Source organism: Topomyia yanbarensis, chromosome 3 (assembly GCF_030247195.1).
Source record: "Topomyia yanbarensis strain Yona2022 chromosome 3, ASM3024719v1, whole genome shotgun sequence".
Taxonomy (NCBI): Eukaryota; Metazoa; Arthropoda; class Insecta; order Diptera; family Culicidae; genus Topomyia; species Topomyia yanbarensis.
Genome location: NC_080672.1, coordinates 231117514 through 231132066, shown reverse-complemented (window position 1 = coordinate 231132066; position 14553 = coordinate 231117514). Strand labels below are relative to the sequence as shown.

Genomic DNA, 14553 nt, shown 5'->3' with positions numbered 1-14553 from the left:
TGAGTTCAGCCATAACTCTAAGTCCAGTTGTAATTCCGGCTAGATCTAGAGGCAGATCACTTGTGATGCATTTTTAAAAATCAGCGAAATTAAATGCATTTATTTCCATCAAAATAGAAATTCATAATGTATTTTGCGTTGCGTGCAATGTTTTTGCGTTGCGTGTAAGACGTCAAAACCCTACGGAAAAACTAGCCCTACATCAGAGAAGAGAAGGGCCACTCGAAATAAAAACATCTCACAATTCTTTTTAAAATCACTAGCGGCACGTGGTGTCGAAGCCCTGCAAAATACACTGTTAATCAATACATTAGTTCAAAATTATACGACGTTACTGGTATAAAATATCTAGCAAATTCATCCCCGATAATCCGACAAGTCCATACTAAATTTGCAAAAGGGCGAATAAGAGTTGTAAACAAACTTTTATTTTGATGGTTTCTCTTAATTTACTATAATTTTAAAGCAGAAAACAATTGAAATTACTTTTACGAAGTGTAAAAATTTACATTAACGCATATTTTTCATTAAATTCCACTCTGCAGCAGACTAATGAGCGAAACAAGTTTGTTTACAAAAAACACTTTCGCCCTTTTGACGAATTAATATTGAAGTGGTTAGAATATGTTCTTCCAAATAAAAATTGTCATGCAATAATTAACCCATCTTTCAAACATTGAGTGCGTTTTGGGTTGCAAACGGATATTTAACTTTAAATATTAACCTATCCTTTTCCATCGAAAAACCGAAAGATTTTATGATGAAGTATGTAAGCATACATTTACGTTTAAATATCGAAACTTTTGACTGCACAGTTGAATCTTAGCGCACTGACCAAGAAAGATTTTCAATGGATATCTTCCCAATGGTTACTGTGCGTCCTTTCTTCCTACCATGCGTCTGATCAGGAAACCGAAATCGCATTAGGAACTGTTCCGCAAGATATCGCTGATTTAAGTACCTTTTTGGTTTCACCCGACATGGTAATAGCAGCTGCAAGAAAGCTAAAAAGCTCTTTCTCCCCTGGACCAGATGGGATTCCAGCTGCAGTTTACTGTCGCTGTGCCGTCGCTTTAGCTGAACCTTTGTCTCTCATCTTCAACCAATCATTTGACCAGGCTAAGTTCCCCGAAGTTTGGAAGCAATCCTACATGTTCCCAGTGTTCAAAGCCGGAGATAAGCGAAATATCAAGCAGTACCGCGGAATAACGAATCTTTCAGCTGGATCTAAGTTGTTTGAAATTGTTGTCAATCAATTCATCCTCAGCCGTACAGGAAGTTTCATCTCCCCAGACCAACATGGCTTCATGCCAGGGCGATCCGTTTTAACAAACCTGCTCGAATTTACGTCAACTTGCATCAATTGCATGGAGAAGAAAACACAAGTGGACACTATATACACAGATTTGAAAGCAGCTTTTGACCGAATCGACCATGAAATTCTTCTCAAGAAGTTGTACAAGTTAGGAGCGTCCGACAAGCTTACATCGTGGTTACGCTCCTACCTTACGCACAGAACGCTTTGTGTGAAATTGGACTCTTGTATATCGGCTCCGTTTACCAATAGATCAGGTGTACCGCAAGGCAGCAATCTGGGCCCACTACTTTTCTCACTGTTTTTTAATGATGTAGCAGTAGTGTTAGGTTCCGGGTGCAAGCTCATATTTGCTGACGACCTTAAGCTGTACTTAGTCATCCAGTCAGTCGAGGACTGCCGCCAGCTGCAAGCACTTTTGGATCGCTTTGTGAAGTGGTGTCGAATGAATCAGCTTACCGTAAATATTGCTAAATGCTCCGTGATGACGTTCCATAGGAAGAAAGATCCGTTAATCTTCGATTACAGTATCGACGGGGTTGCGCTACAAAGAGTCAAAGAAGTCTGTGACCTGGGTGTAATTCTTGACCACAAACTGTCCTTCAATTCTCACATGACCAACATAATTGCGAAAGCAAATCGGCAGTTGGGATTTATTTCGAAGATTTCACGGGATTTTACGGATCCTTATTGTCTAAAATCCCTATACTGCGCATTGGTTAGACCAATCCTCGAGTTCGTCTCACCGGTTTGGAATCCGCATCATCTAACTTGGTGTTTAAAATTGGAAAGAGTCCAGAAAAGGTTTATACGCTTAGCTCTTAGGAACTTGCCTTGGCGGGACCCGCAAAATTTACCACCGTATCGTGACCGTTGCCAGCTGCTCAATTTGGAGACTTTAGAATGTCGTCGTAGTATCCAGCAAGCTACTACCTTGGTGAAAATCTTAAATGGAGAATGTGATGCGCCTGAATTGCTGTCCCGCTTAGATTTCCGAGTAGCAAGGAGAACACGAGATACATCATTATTATTGCCGAGGTTCCATCGGACGTCTTTTGGATTCCATGAGCCACTGTCTTCAATGATTCGAACCTTTTCTCGTGCTGACGCTGCTTTTGAGTTTGGTGACTCCTCGAAAATATTTGCAAGCAATTTAAGAAGATTGCGTTTACTGTGATTATTATGTGTATTAGTAATAAGAAACCTGACATGTAATTTTACTTGACTTTATACTTTAACCTTACGAAAAGATAGTGGTTTTTACGACCATTTGAGGGTGGCGCCTGGTAGGAGGAGGCCAACTCAAACGGACTTTTTCCCACTCGAATCATTTAGACTATAATGTCCGATGATACATAAATAAATAAATAAATAAATAAATAAATAAATAAATAAATTAAATTCAAACACAAACAGCATTTTGTTAGCCAGCCATTTTCCTTTTTCAGGATTAGTTTATAATTATTTTCATTAGTTTATAATTATTTTCAATCTTTAATATTAAAGGCTGCTTTGTATAAATTCTCAAGGATTTCAAGGATTTAACGTCGCATTTAAATTTTTACGAAATGTCACCAAGGTCTGTAAACCATGATAGGCTCGAAAACTTCAGCGGATTGATACGTATGAAAAATGCAAACGACAATCGTTCTGACTACTCACCAGTGTTGCCACAATTAAATCTGTACTGGGAGTTGAAAATTCTTCGTATTCTGTACCAACACAACGACAAACAGAATCATTTCATAATTTTTTTTTTCATTCGAGATAGTGATATATTGAGTTGGTGCTGATGCTGATATTTGGCTACGAAAAACCAAAAATTCCGACTCGGAATCAGTTTCATTTGCGATAAACTTTCGCCAGAAATCAGTCCAAATTCCGGAGTGTTTGACTGGGTAATGTCAAAATCAGATCCCGTTCAAATTCTCGTTGTCATTTTGTTTTCAGCCTAAGCTGAGCTGCGGCCAGGGCCAAATTGGAAGCTGTGTTTCATTAGGCAATCTAGGAGAGGTTTGTTTGACAACTCAGTGGTGGGTTTTGTTAATAAGTTTGTTTTGCTTAACTCCTGCGAACAGAAAAACCCGTCCGACAAACATCTTTCATTAGTACCAATTCGTTTGATGTTAGATCGAATCAATGGTTTTGTCGGACGTTATGCCTAGTAGTGCGGAGTAACGTCAGAAGAAACAATAAAGAAATAATCAGCTAATCCAACACGTCTAATGGATTGCCTAATTGTTATATAAATCTGTGACTTTAAAGAAAAATTTGTGAATGTGGCAACCCTGGCTGTGGCTTGTACTGACATTTGCATGCGAAATGTGACAAACCCGGATTCAGCAAATCAAATGAAGCCTATGGGTGCTTACAGAGTGGCAGTTAGAAGCTAAGCAGGGGCTAGAGCTGACATTAGAATGCGAGAAACCTGCTTGCTGCTATCCAAAGGGATGATGTCAGAGTGAAAGCCGAGCGGATCTGCACCGGCTACCTGCTTTTACTCTGACAGGTTCCATTTGATATGCTGTAAGAAGGTTTCTCGCATCCTACAGTCAGTACCAGCCCCTACACTGTTTCTCACCGCCACTATGTAAGCGGCCTATCAATCCGCGCAAATCCGCTCGGCTTTCATAGACTTTTCTACAGCTCAAGTACGTACACGTCACATGACACAAATACTACATCACTAGCTGGTGGAAAATAATAAACAAAACGGAAAAAATAAATGGGATTGCTTTCAACCAAGAAACTGCAGTAGTGTTCGTGAGATCGGCCGACAAGAACTCAATTAGGTTTGTTTCAATACACGCTTCTTGCTCCTAGTTGCTCCGTAGCAAACAGGAACAAAAAAACTTGCTAATTTTTTATTCGGTTTGCTACTAGAAGTAGAAAAGGAGAAGAAGTACTTCCAGTTTCTTCTGGTACGGCAACAAACCTATTTTGACATCAATCCTTTGATTTTCTGCAAACAAGTTTCTCGAATTCCGCATCCTAATGTCAGTGTTAGCTCCAGCTCTGTTTCTCGCCATCACGCTGTCAGCGGTCTAACTCAACATTTACAACCTGTTTATTGGTATGCATCGCGGTGTTAAATTATTTTACATGTCACATTAAAAAAAATCTGTACCAAACTGTACTTTTTTACAAAAATATGGTATCCGTATCGTACAGAATCTGTAATACTCGAAAAATCTGTACCTTTCTAGATAAATCTGTACTTGTGGCATCGCTGCTACACACTTTTCAGATCTGCGTACCGAGAAGCAAATACTAATCAGTTACTCAGCAAAAAAAAATTCTAAAATAAATTTAAAAATTAGTAGACTGTTAGAGAAAACAACTCAAATGCTGTTAAGACCGATGATGGCGAGATTGTATACGTATACGTCATTAACACAAGTAACAATTGAAGTTTTATAGCACGCTACAAGTGCAATCTAAGTTTTACCAGGGGCTATAAAACTATCATAAATCCACAACTATTACTAGAGTAAGCCATATGCTGTTTTCATTTTTTTCCGACGCAGCTGACGTTTTATCGAACTTTTTTTTATTTTTTTGTTCGCAGAATTAAAAATATTTGTTTTACAAATTAGAATTATCGCGACAAAATCTTCCATTGGATTCCCTAATATGTGCTAAGTGCTCTTGTGACCTTAAGTACTCACATTAGCTTTCACTGCATTGGATTGGAATTCAGAAAAAAAAGTTTATTTCTTCAGCTAAATTATCACAAGTAATATTTATGACACCACCCATGCGGAAGATCACGTTTCACTACTTAGAAAGGGGGCTCTACAATCATGTGCTGCTTAGTAAAGGTTCCTTACGAGTTACTCTTCAATATGCAAAATTGATAAAAAGCATTTGCGTCGGGCCAGGTAATTAGAGAACATTCTGTTGAAACTGGATGATTTTCCGGACGCCCCACAAAAATAACAGATAATGTCGTTTTAGAAAACGAGCGTTCACTAATTACATACAGCAATAAGCATAATATCAATCAGAAATGTAAAATCTATGATACGAAATACAATAATACATTTTCTGTTATTTACTGTACGCTTTAGCGAAGCTCGACCTTGCCGCTTGCAACGATTTATACGAGCCAGTTTCAAAAGTTATACTAGTTGAAACGTCATACGGATGCACTCTCAAAGCAAACCAAGGAAAACCAGCAGCAAATCCGATTCGCTTTTGTGAGAACTTTCGTGATTGTTTTTGTTCGAAGTGGTACTTCTCTTCTCTGCTACTAGGGCTAAAGAAACAAAGCACACTATGACAAATATCCACTAATATTCAGCCAATCATCTGTCATGACAAATTAATTAATTAGACTAGCTTTTCAGATGCACAACAAATTTTAATCACAGTAGAAAGTCAAGACAAGTATTTGCGGTAAATCAGTGCTGTTTAACTGAATTTTCCAACCTTCAGTACCTCATACCGTAGTTTGCTCACAAAAAAAACATTTTAGAATTAATAGTGCCAGCCATTTTATGAAAATGATGTTTTTCTATTTCTATACATTTCGAAAGTGTTTGAGAGAGCTAATGATAGGAATCAAGTGTACCCAGTGTTACAGAGATCAAATATACCTATTGTATAAGGTGAACAAAATTTATTTTTTTTGTGTGTGTTGTGAAACTTTTTATTCTAAAAATGTTTTTTTCTAGACAAAAGCCCTTAGAAAGTAATCGTACTTGAAAATATTCATATACAATCATACAACCGCTTGAAAAATTTGTAAAAAGATCTTCGAGATGGATATCAACACATATTTTTTAAAATGTGCAATTTTTCCAAACCACATTAGATTTGTTTTTGAAACATCATAAACGATCAAATATTTCATTTTCTTTTTATATTGTGGTAACTTTTGATGTATAGATTAAGAAATATGACCAAGGAATCAAATATCCCCAAGGATCAAGTGTCCTCACCCTCCCCTACATTGTAGGGTAACAAGGATATTTTGGACCAGTACCATATTTTGGACGTTTTGACGATGATTTGTGCATTTTTCCATATAAAGCTCATAACAAATTGAAGTATTGCAAATGTAAATACAATACATAAGAAATCGCTTTTAGGTTGAAAAAAGCAATCAGATGTATTAAAATTGTTATTTTGGGTAGGTCCAAAATATGCTGTTTCCAAACGACCACATCGATATCGCCATGCTCTCAATTAACTCTGACACCTCTTTGCAAATCTAGAGCACTCTAGTTAGAGTATGGCCAAGAGGCCATGACGTATTCAAACGAACATGAAATTTGACATATTTCTATTGTGTATACGTTAAATTCCGTGTTCGTTTGGATACGTCATGGCCTCTTGGCCACACTCTAACTAGAGTGCTCTATGCAAATCTACTCTGCATTAAAAAAAAGTTCAATTTTCGCGTGTTTTTTGTAAACGGCCAATAAGCATGCTGTCAAAATTCACTTTGAGAGAAAATTCCGGACAAACCGTAGCTCGATGAGAATGGTTGTTAACATTTTATGAAAGAGAAAAGTTTTCTCTTCTGTTGCGATTTATAATCGGCGCTTAATGGTTTGTCCAGAATTTCCTCTCAAAGTGAATTTTGATAGTATGCTTATTGGCCCTTTTCAAATAACACGCGAGAATTGTTGTTCCCAGAAAAGCACTTCTTAGTCAATCATGTACAAATTCATCATACAAAGTAAGATTTAGATGAATTTTGACAGTATGCTTATTGGCCCTTTTCAAATAACACGCGAGAATTGTTGTTCCCAGAGGAATTTTTGATAATGTTTGTGAGCTACTCAAAATTAATCATATCTGTTCAACAGCATATCACCCTCAATCGATTGGAGCATTAGTGAGAAATCATAGATTCTTGAATGAGTATCTAAGAATTTTCGTCAATGATCAAAAGAATGACTGGGATGATTGGATTCCGTATTACAGTTTTTGTTACAATACGAACTCAGATCATATTTATACCCCATTTGAGATACTGTTTGGAAAACAAGCCGCCGAAGTTTTTTTTTATAATCATGTACCAGCCGAAGTTTTCTTTTTTTTTTAATCATGAATTGTACACAAATGAGTTAAAATTTAAAATATAAAACATTCACAAACACATAAATGAGAAGATAAATAAAATAAAAACCAACGGAACAATACAGGCAAACCAAAATGTAAAACAAACACATGTTGATGTAAATGATTCAGTTTATCTAAAATCCGAAGGTAGAAGAAAAATAAAAAAATAATGTTCAATCAGGACCTTAGACAGTAACCAAGGTCGATATTTCTAACGCTATTATAAGAAAAAACGAAACAAATCAAATTGTATTAGTCCATAAAAGCAGATTAATTAAATTCAAGTAAAGATACGATTTTTTTTTTAAAACGTGTACGTAAATTCAAACCATTTAATATTTTCCAGAATGGTTTTACCATTCTTTTCGAAAAGAGGGAGGAGTAGCATACCCTATGCTATGTTAATCTCCTCATACAGTAATACCTCGATATAAAGCAACACAAAAAAATTTTTTCGTTACTTTTTATCGAGTTACGTTATTACGAGTCAGAAAAACAATTTCTGGGTAAATTTAAAATTGTTCATTATAACTAGAAAATGACCCAAAATATATTTCATCTAGCCATCTAGTTGGTATAATGGATTTTTCCTATTGAATTTTCCTCAAATTTACTTGTTATGTTCTCAAAGCAATAATATCAACCGTTTTTAGTCAACTTTCTTCAATAACTCTATATTTTGAAATCAGCAATATGTTGAATTTCGAAATCTGCGCAATAGAAACGTACCTCTAATACAGTTGCACTTTAGCACTTTGTATTTTGATAAACTATCAAAATACAAAATGATACGTTGGACGCTTGCAGTAACTTGCTCATCTTAACATTAAGCCTACATAACCTTTGATGCTGTTAGTAATTAAAGATACTCATTTATACTCTTCAATGAAGTTGGACATAGCACATGATGCTGCAATTTCGTAGAATCCTAGATGTTTGATATAGTTGTTATCCTAGATGACAGTTATAGTGATTGAAGGTATTTTTTTCGAAAAACATCTGTGCAGCACGAATGAATATTAAATCGTGAACTCAAATAAAGGCTAAGATGTTTTTATCAAACTTCCTTCCTTCAACTCTTTACTCTTCCTTTAGTATTATTGTTCTTAATATGGAAAAATATTTCACACCTTCCAGTCTCTTGCAAATTAAATGTCGTTACAACATAAAAAATGGAAAATTGACTCACTTTTAGTCGTTAATAAAAAAGGATAAAAATATAATTAATATTATGTCTTATGAGAATTAATTGTGACATTCCACTAAGTCGCTCGAAAAGTGTTGATTTTTGCAAAAAAATTGTAATTGTACTTCGGCTGTTTTTTTTGAAAGCGTACAAACATATTAACTCAAAAATTGTTGTGAGTAAACTAGAAGCAACTACCCAAGTTAATATTTTGCATAAGGCTTATGAAGCCAATTACCTTTCGATTTGGCGGTGACGAAAAAAGTAAATTTTTGTACCTGTGGGTATTGTCTGGGTATAACCGGAGTGTCGTGATAGTACGTAGGACTCTCACTTCAAATCTAATCAAAGTTTAACAAATTTATCCCTGTAATTTTCATGCACTGAGGAATAGCCAGAAAAGAACGAACCTCGGTTCCATATTTGAATTTTATTAAATTGTGAGTTTAATTTAATTAAATTAAATATTTATAATTATTTCAATAATAAAACTTTGGTATTGTTAGTGCAAACAAAAATAAATAAAACTCTATCGAAAATAATTTAAAATGAATCTATAACCGTAACAATCGATTATGAGTTGAAATTTTTCAATATTTGTTGTTCAAAATATAGTTACGTTATATCGAGGCAAAAATTACGTTATACCGAGTTACGTTATGTCGAGGTTACTTTATATCGAGGTTGCTTTATAGTGAGGTTTTACTGTATTGCAAACGTCATGTTCATCCCTTCTGGATTACCCATGACACCATTTAAGTAATTTTAAAACAGCCAACACTCGAACATTGGTCCGAGTGCTTGTAGCACATTTCTAGACCATCCGAGTTGCTGACTTTACAAGCAACCATAACAATAAATCATAACTTCCTTCCTTAGTGCGCACATGCAATATTTTTGAGTTGTTGTATAAACAACGCAACACCAATAATTTATGTTTTTATTTTTAAGCGGTTTGAGTTTAAGTATGGATGTCAGGTGTTTGGAAACGAAATCACAATTGAACCCTCGGCAATTCTTCTTCAAAAATATAGATTTATGAGCAAAACTCACTTCAATCGAGAAAGTTGGAATCCGAAAAGTCCCATTGAAGGTCCGCAAGTCAGGACCCTAAACACTCCTCCCGACCAGTAATGCCAAAATATTAGTTTTGTTTCGGTTATGCCCAAAACTTAATTTGTTCAGATTAAATTTTTCTGTAGGAACTAATTTCACGTTTTGGAAAAAATCTAAGTTGGCTGGTCGGGCCGAACATGGCACGCTTATCTAAATTAGACGCGCGGGGTTGATAAAACCTTCTCTATGCCTTGCGATGATGTATTTCTGCTGAGCGTCAAACAATTGAACTTATTTTTCAGTTATCACTGTAAATATCCGTTATAAATACGAAATGATTGTGGTCTAGATGACGCCATAGTTTTCAATGCCATAGGCGGCTATCGAGTATTGATCTGTCTAGGATTTTCCAGAGGAAACAGTAGCTGAAATTACTCGCTCCTATGTACACCGATTTGATATTTGATTTGACATTACTGATGCAGTTGAAAACTGGAAAATTCAACTGTATCGATATCGGTTAGCTTCAAAGTAAATCCAATTTACTCGGTACTGGAACAAAGACAAATTTTACATGAAGATCATAATCTTTTTATACTTAAGCTACCAGTACACTGTTTGTCATAACGTCAAATATTTGACTTCTTTCGTGAAACAAATTTGAACTGCTGTGTACTTGCCTTTCAAATATTTGATCAAACGCAGTTTGCCAAACTTTTTATTCGTGTTTGTCAAAGCGATTATTTGTCGATTTGTCAAACAGTGTACTGACCAGTTTGTCAAAACTTCAAACAGCGTAGCGCTGCAGTTTGTCAAACTTGTTTTTTTTTTTTTTTTTTTTCAATTCGTTTATTTGATAAGGCAGGTTTGCGTTAGCTTAAAGGTGCCAATTTTGTTTTGTTTTACATTTTAAATTACTTAAAACTAGGGGCTTACATATTGATTTTTGAAATTAAACTAAGGCTAATTTATAGCTATACATATACACAAGGGGGTAGTATAATTTTCGTAAGATTAGAGGGGTCATTTAGTTTTTATGGCAATACGGTTTGACATTTTTAGCAATGAGATTATTGGAGAAAATAATGTTTAACTAAGGGGGAAAATTTTTACGACTATCTTAAAAGTAGAAATAATTAGAGGGCGTGATTAAATTTTGTAAAGATTCGGAGACATTAATTAGAGTTATTTTATGTGGTAGTAGAGTTGGGCATTTTCAACGAGATCATATAATATAATAGTTAAAACTAGAAAAGGCAAGAAGAGCTAAATGCTTCATGAAGATATTTGGGGGGGGGGGGGGAAGGGGTGTTACTTCTGTGTATAAGAGTCAGGGGAAGTAGGGTGGACAAACATGGCAGGGGGAGAACATTATTTCAGTTTCAGACTTCGGGAGATCAACGGATGGATTACAGAATCAGGGTGGTCTTCATCAGGAAGAATCATGTACTGGGACGCCGGGTGGTCGTTCTCGAGATGGCAGGGGTTTCTCCAGACGATTTCGTAGTGCGGCTCAGATGTTGATCGGCTACATTTCGAGTTGTGCGTGTGATGTTCGTGCTTTAGGTCCCGTGTTTGTTGGCTCATTCGACAGGGATGTTTTGTGTCGCCTTGGAGTCGCATCAAACCATCGTGGGTGTATGGTACAGGTGGAAGAGAGCGCTTCTGAGAATGATAAGGAAAAAGGGGCAGTTAAAGTTGGATATTGATGGTTTTTATGAAGGTGTATATAAGGGACATATAGAGGACATCGCGGCTTGCCAACACATCTCGAACCGGGACGTTGGGTGGTCTTCCTCGGGCCCGGAGGGTGTCCATAAGCCGAGACCTGGCGGAACTGTACTCGGTGCACGCCCAGACTATGTGCTCTATATCGTGATAACCGTCGCCACAAGCGCAGATACCACTCTCCACGAGCCCAATACGTCGGAGATGTGCATCCAGCGTGTAATGGTTCGCCATGAGTCGGGACATCACACGAATGAAGTCACGACCCACATCCATCCCCTTGAACCAAGGTTTCGTCGATACCTTAGGGACTATCGAATGTAGCCACCTTCCTAGCTCCCCATTGCTCCACGAGGTTTGCCAACTTTCGAGGGTTCTCTGATGAGTAATACTGAAAAATTCGTGGAAGCAAATTGGTCTTTCAAAAACGTCACCTTCAATGGCACCCACCTTAGCTAAGGAGTCCGCCTTCTCATTGCCCGGAATGGAGCAATGAGAAGGGACCCACACCAAGGTAATCTGGAAAGATTTGTCAGATAAAGCACTCAGTAGCTCCCGTATTTTCCCCAAAAAATACGAGGAATGCTTTCCATGTTTCATCGAGCGAATAGCGTCAATAGAACTCAGACTATCCGAGACGATGAAGTAATGGTCTGCGGGTAATGTGTCAATGACTCCAAGGGTATACTGAATAGCAGCTAGTTCTGCGGCGTAAACTGAAGCAGGGTCACTGAGTTTGTAGGAGGCGGTGAACTTTTGATTGAAAATACCGAAGCCAGTGGACCCTTCGAGGTTTGATCCGTCAGTATAAAACATCTTAGAACAGTCGACTTCTCGGAATTTATTATAAAAAATATTTGGAACCACTTGTGGGCGTATATGGTCCGGAATTCCAATAATCTCATCTTTCATGGATGTGTCGAAGAAAACAGTAGATTCAGAAGTATTTATGAAATGCACACGGTTGGGATTGTAAGAAGAAGGATTAATATTTTGCGCCATGTAGTCAAAGTACAGGGACATAAAACGGGTCTGAGAATTGAGCTCAACAAGCCTTTCGAAATTTTCAATCACCAACGGGTTCAAGATATCGCATCGAATGAGCAATCGATATGAGAGTTCCCAAAATCGATTTTTCAGCGGGAGAACGCCCGACAGGACTTCGAGACTCATCGTATGGGTCGACTGCATGCACCCTAAGGCGATACGCAAACAACGATACTGAATTCTTTCGAGTTTGATGAAATGTATGTTCGCGGCGGATCGAAAGCAGAAGCATCCGTATTCCAGTACCGACAGTATCGTTGTTTGATACAACCTAATTAGGTCTCCTGGGTGGGCACCCCACCACGTTCCGGTTATTGTACGAAGAAAGTTGATCCTTTGCTGGCATTTCTGTTTCAGATACCGAATATGGCATCCCCAAGTACCTTTCGAGTCGAACCAGACCCCTAGATATTTTACTGTGAAGACCTGAGCTATAGTTTGACCCATTAATAGAAGCTGTAGTTGTGCTGGTTCACGCTTCCTAGAAAATACAACTAGCTCAGTTTTCTCCGTGGAGAATTCGATACCCAGCTTAATAGCCCATGCAGACAAATTGTCCAAGGTATTCTGTAATGGTCCTTGTAGATCGACAGCTTTGGGTCCCGTAACAGACACCACGCCATCGTCTGCAAGTTGTCTTAACGTGCAGGAATTGTCAAGACATTCATCAATGTCGTTGACGTAGAAATTGTATAACAGGGGGCTTAGACATGAGCCCTGGGGAAGGCCCATGTAACTAAATCGTGATGTCGATAAGTCACCATGCGAAAAATGCATGTGCTTTTCCGACAACAAGTTTAGTAAAAAGTTGTTTAAAGTCGCTGAAAGACCATGCTGGTGCAGCTTCTCTGAAAGAATGTTGATAGAAACTGAATCAAAAGCCCCCTTTATATCTAGGAACACTGATGCCATCTGCTCTTTACTAGCATAGGCCATTTGAATTTCGGTTGAGAGCAACGCAAGACAATCATTCGTCCCTTTGCCTTTGCGAAAGCCAAATTGTGTATCTGACAGTAAGCCATTTGCTTCGACCCAATTGTCGAGGCGGGATAGGATCATTTTCTCGAACAACTTCCGGATACAAGATAGCATTGCGATCGGTCGATACGAATTGTGGTCGGAGGCTGGTTTTCCTGGTTTTTGGATGGCGATGACCTTCATGTCAAACTTGTTGATGGAGGAGTTTGTCAAACTTGTCGATAGAGCAGTTTGTCAAACTTGCTAATGGAGAAGTTTGTCAAACTTGTTTATGGAGAAGTTTATCAAACTTGTCGATGGAAAATTTTGACAAACATGCTTTGCTCATTCAGGATAGCAAAAAAACGCCGTACGCGAAACGTATTCGTTTTGACTGAATTTGTTGTGAAAACAAAAAAAAGAGTTAAGGTTTAAAATTCGGGCTATTTTGATATTGTTGGTATTTGTTTAGAAGTAACAGACCTTAGGTTTTCCCCTGATCAAATTCCATGCGAAATCCCGCGACCCGTTTCCTAAACTTTAAATTTGGTGTAACAGAGAATATTGATTGGTGTTTGTTTTGATTCAATTACAATCTGCATATTATGTTTCAAATGAGGTCAAAAATAAGTTATAAATCCAAAAAGCAAAATATTTGATTCATATAGAGAGAAATAAAATTCGAAAATGCATCTCATCGAGTTGATTGATGATGTAGATGTATGTCTTACAAATATCATCACAACCTACAATTCTTTACTTGCGGAAAACACTAGAACGGTCTCCAAAACTTTTAAATGTAAAGGCGTTTTTTGCCCCTGGATCAATTTCGATTTGTGGACACTGATTAAAATCAAAAGTAATTATCTGAAACGAGTAAAAAATAACCCCAATGATGAAAACCTCAAAGCTCTTCTGCAACACATAACTAAAAAAGTTAATGTAATGAAAAAGCGGTGCAAAAAGGCCTACTTTGAAAACCTTCTATCCAACACAACTCATTCAAAACTTTGGAAAAATATTAATACCATTTTTGGTCGTTCAAAGTCGGATGTTCCAATCAGCCTAATTTGCAATGATATCAGAGTCACTGAGACTAAAGAAGTATGTAATGTTTTCAACGAATATTTCTCTAGTATTGGCAAAAATTTGGCTGACAATATTCCCACGAGTCCCAACTCAAATCCTATTA

At 37.3% G+C, this 14553-nt stretch overlaps 1 protein-coding gene across 5 annotated transcripts in view; it reads left to right on the top strand.

Moving 5' to 3' along the window:
• LOC131688995 (uncharacterized) overlaps nt 1–14553 on the top strand; it is a 327429-nt gene that overhangs the window by 42334 nt on the left and 270542 nt on the right. Inside the window, exon 1 of one of the 5 annotated variants that reach the window (XM_058973715.1) lies at nt 5904–5925. The exons of the other annotated variants lie outside the window; for them this stretch is intronic. The gene's annotated coding sequence lies outside the window, so the exon portion shown is untranslated. Of the gene's footprint in view, nt 1–5903; nt 5926–14553 lie in introns of those variants that run through there. 5 annotated transcript variants of the gene reach the window in all.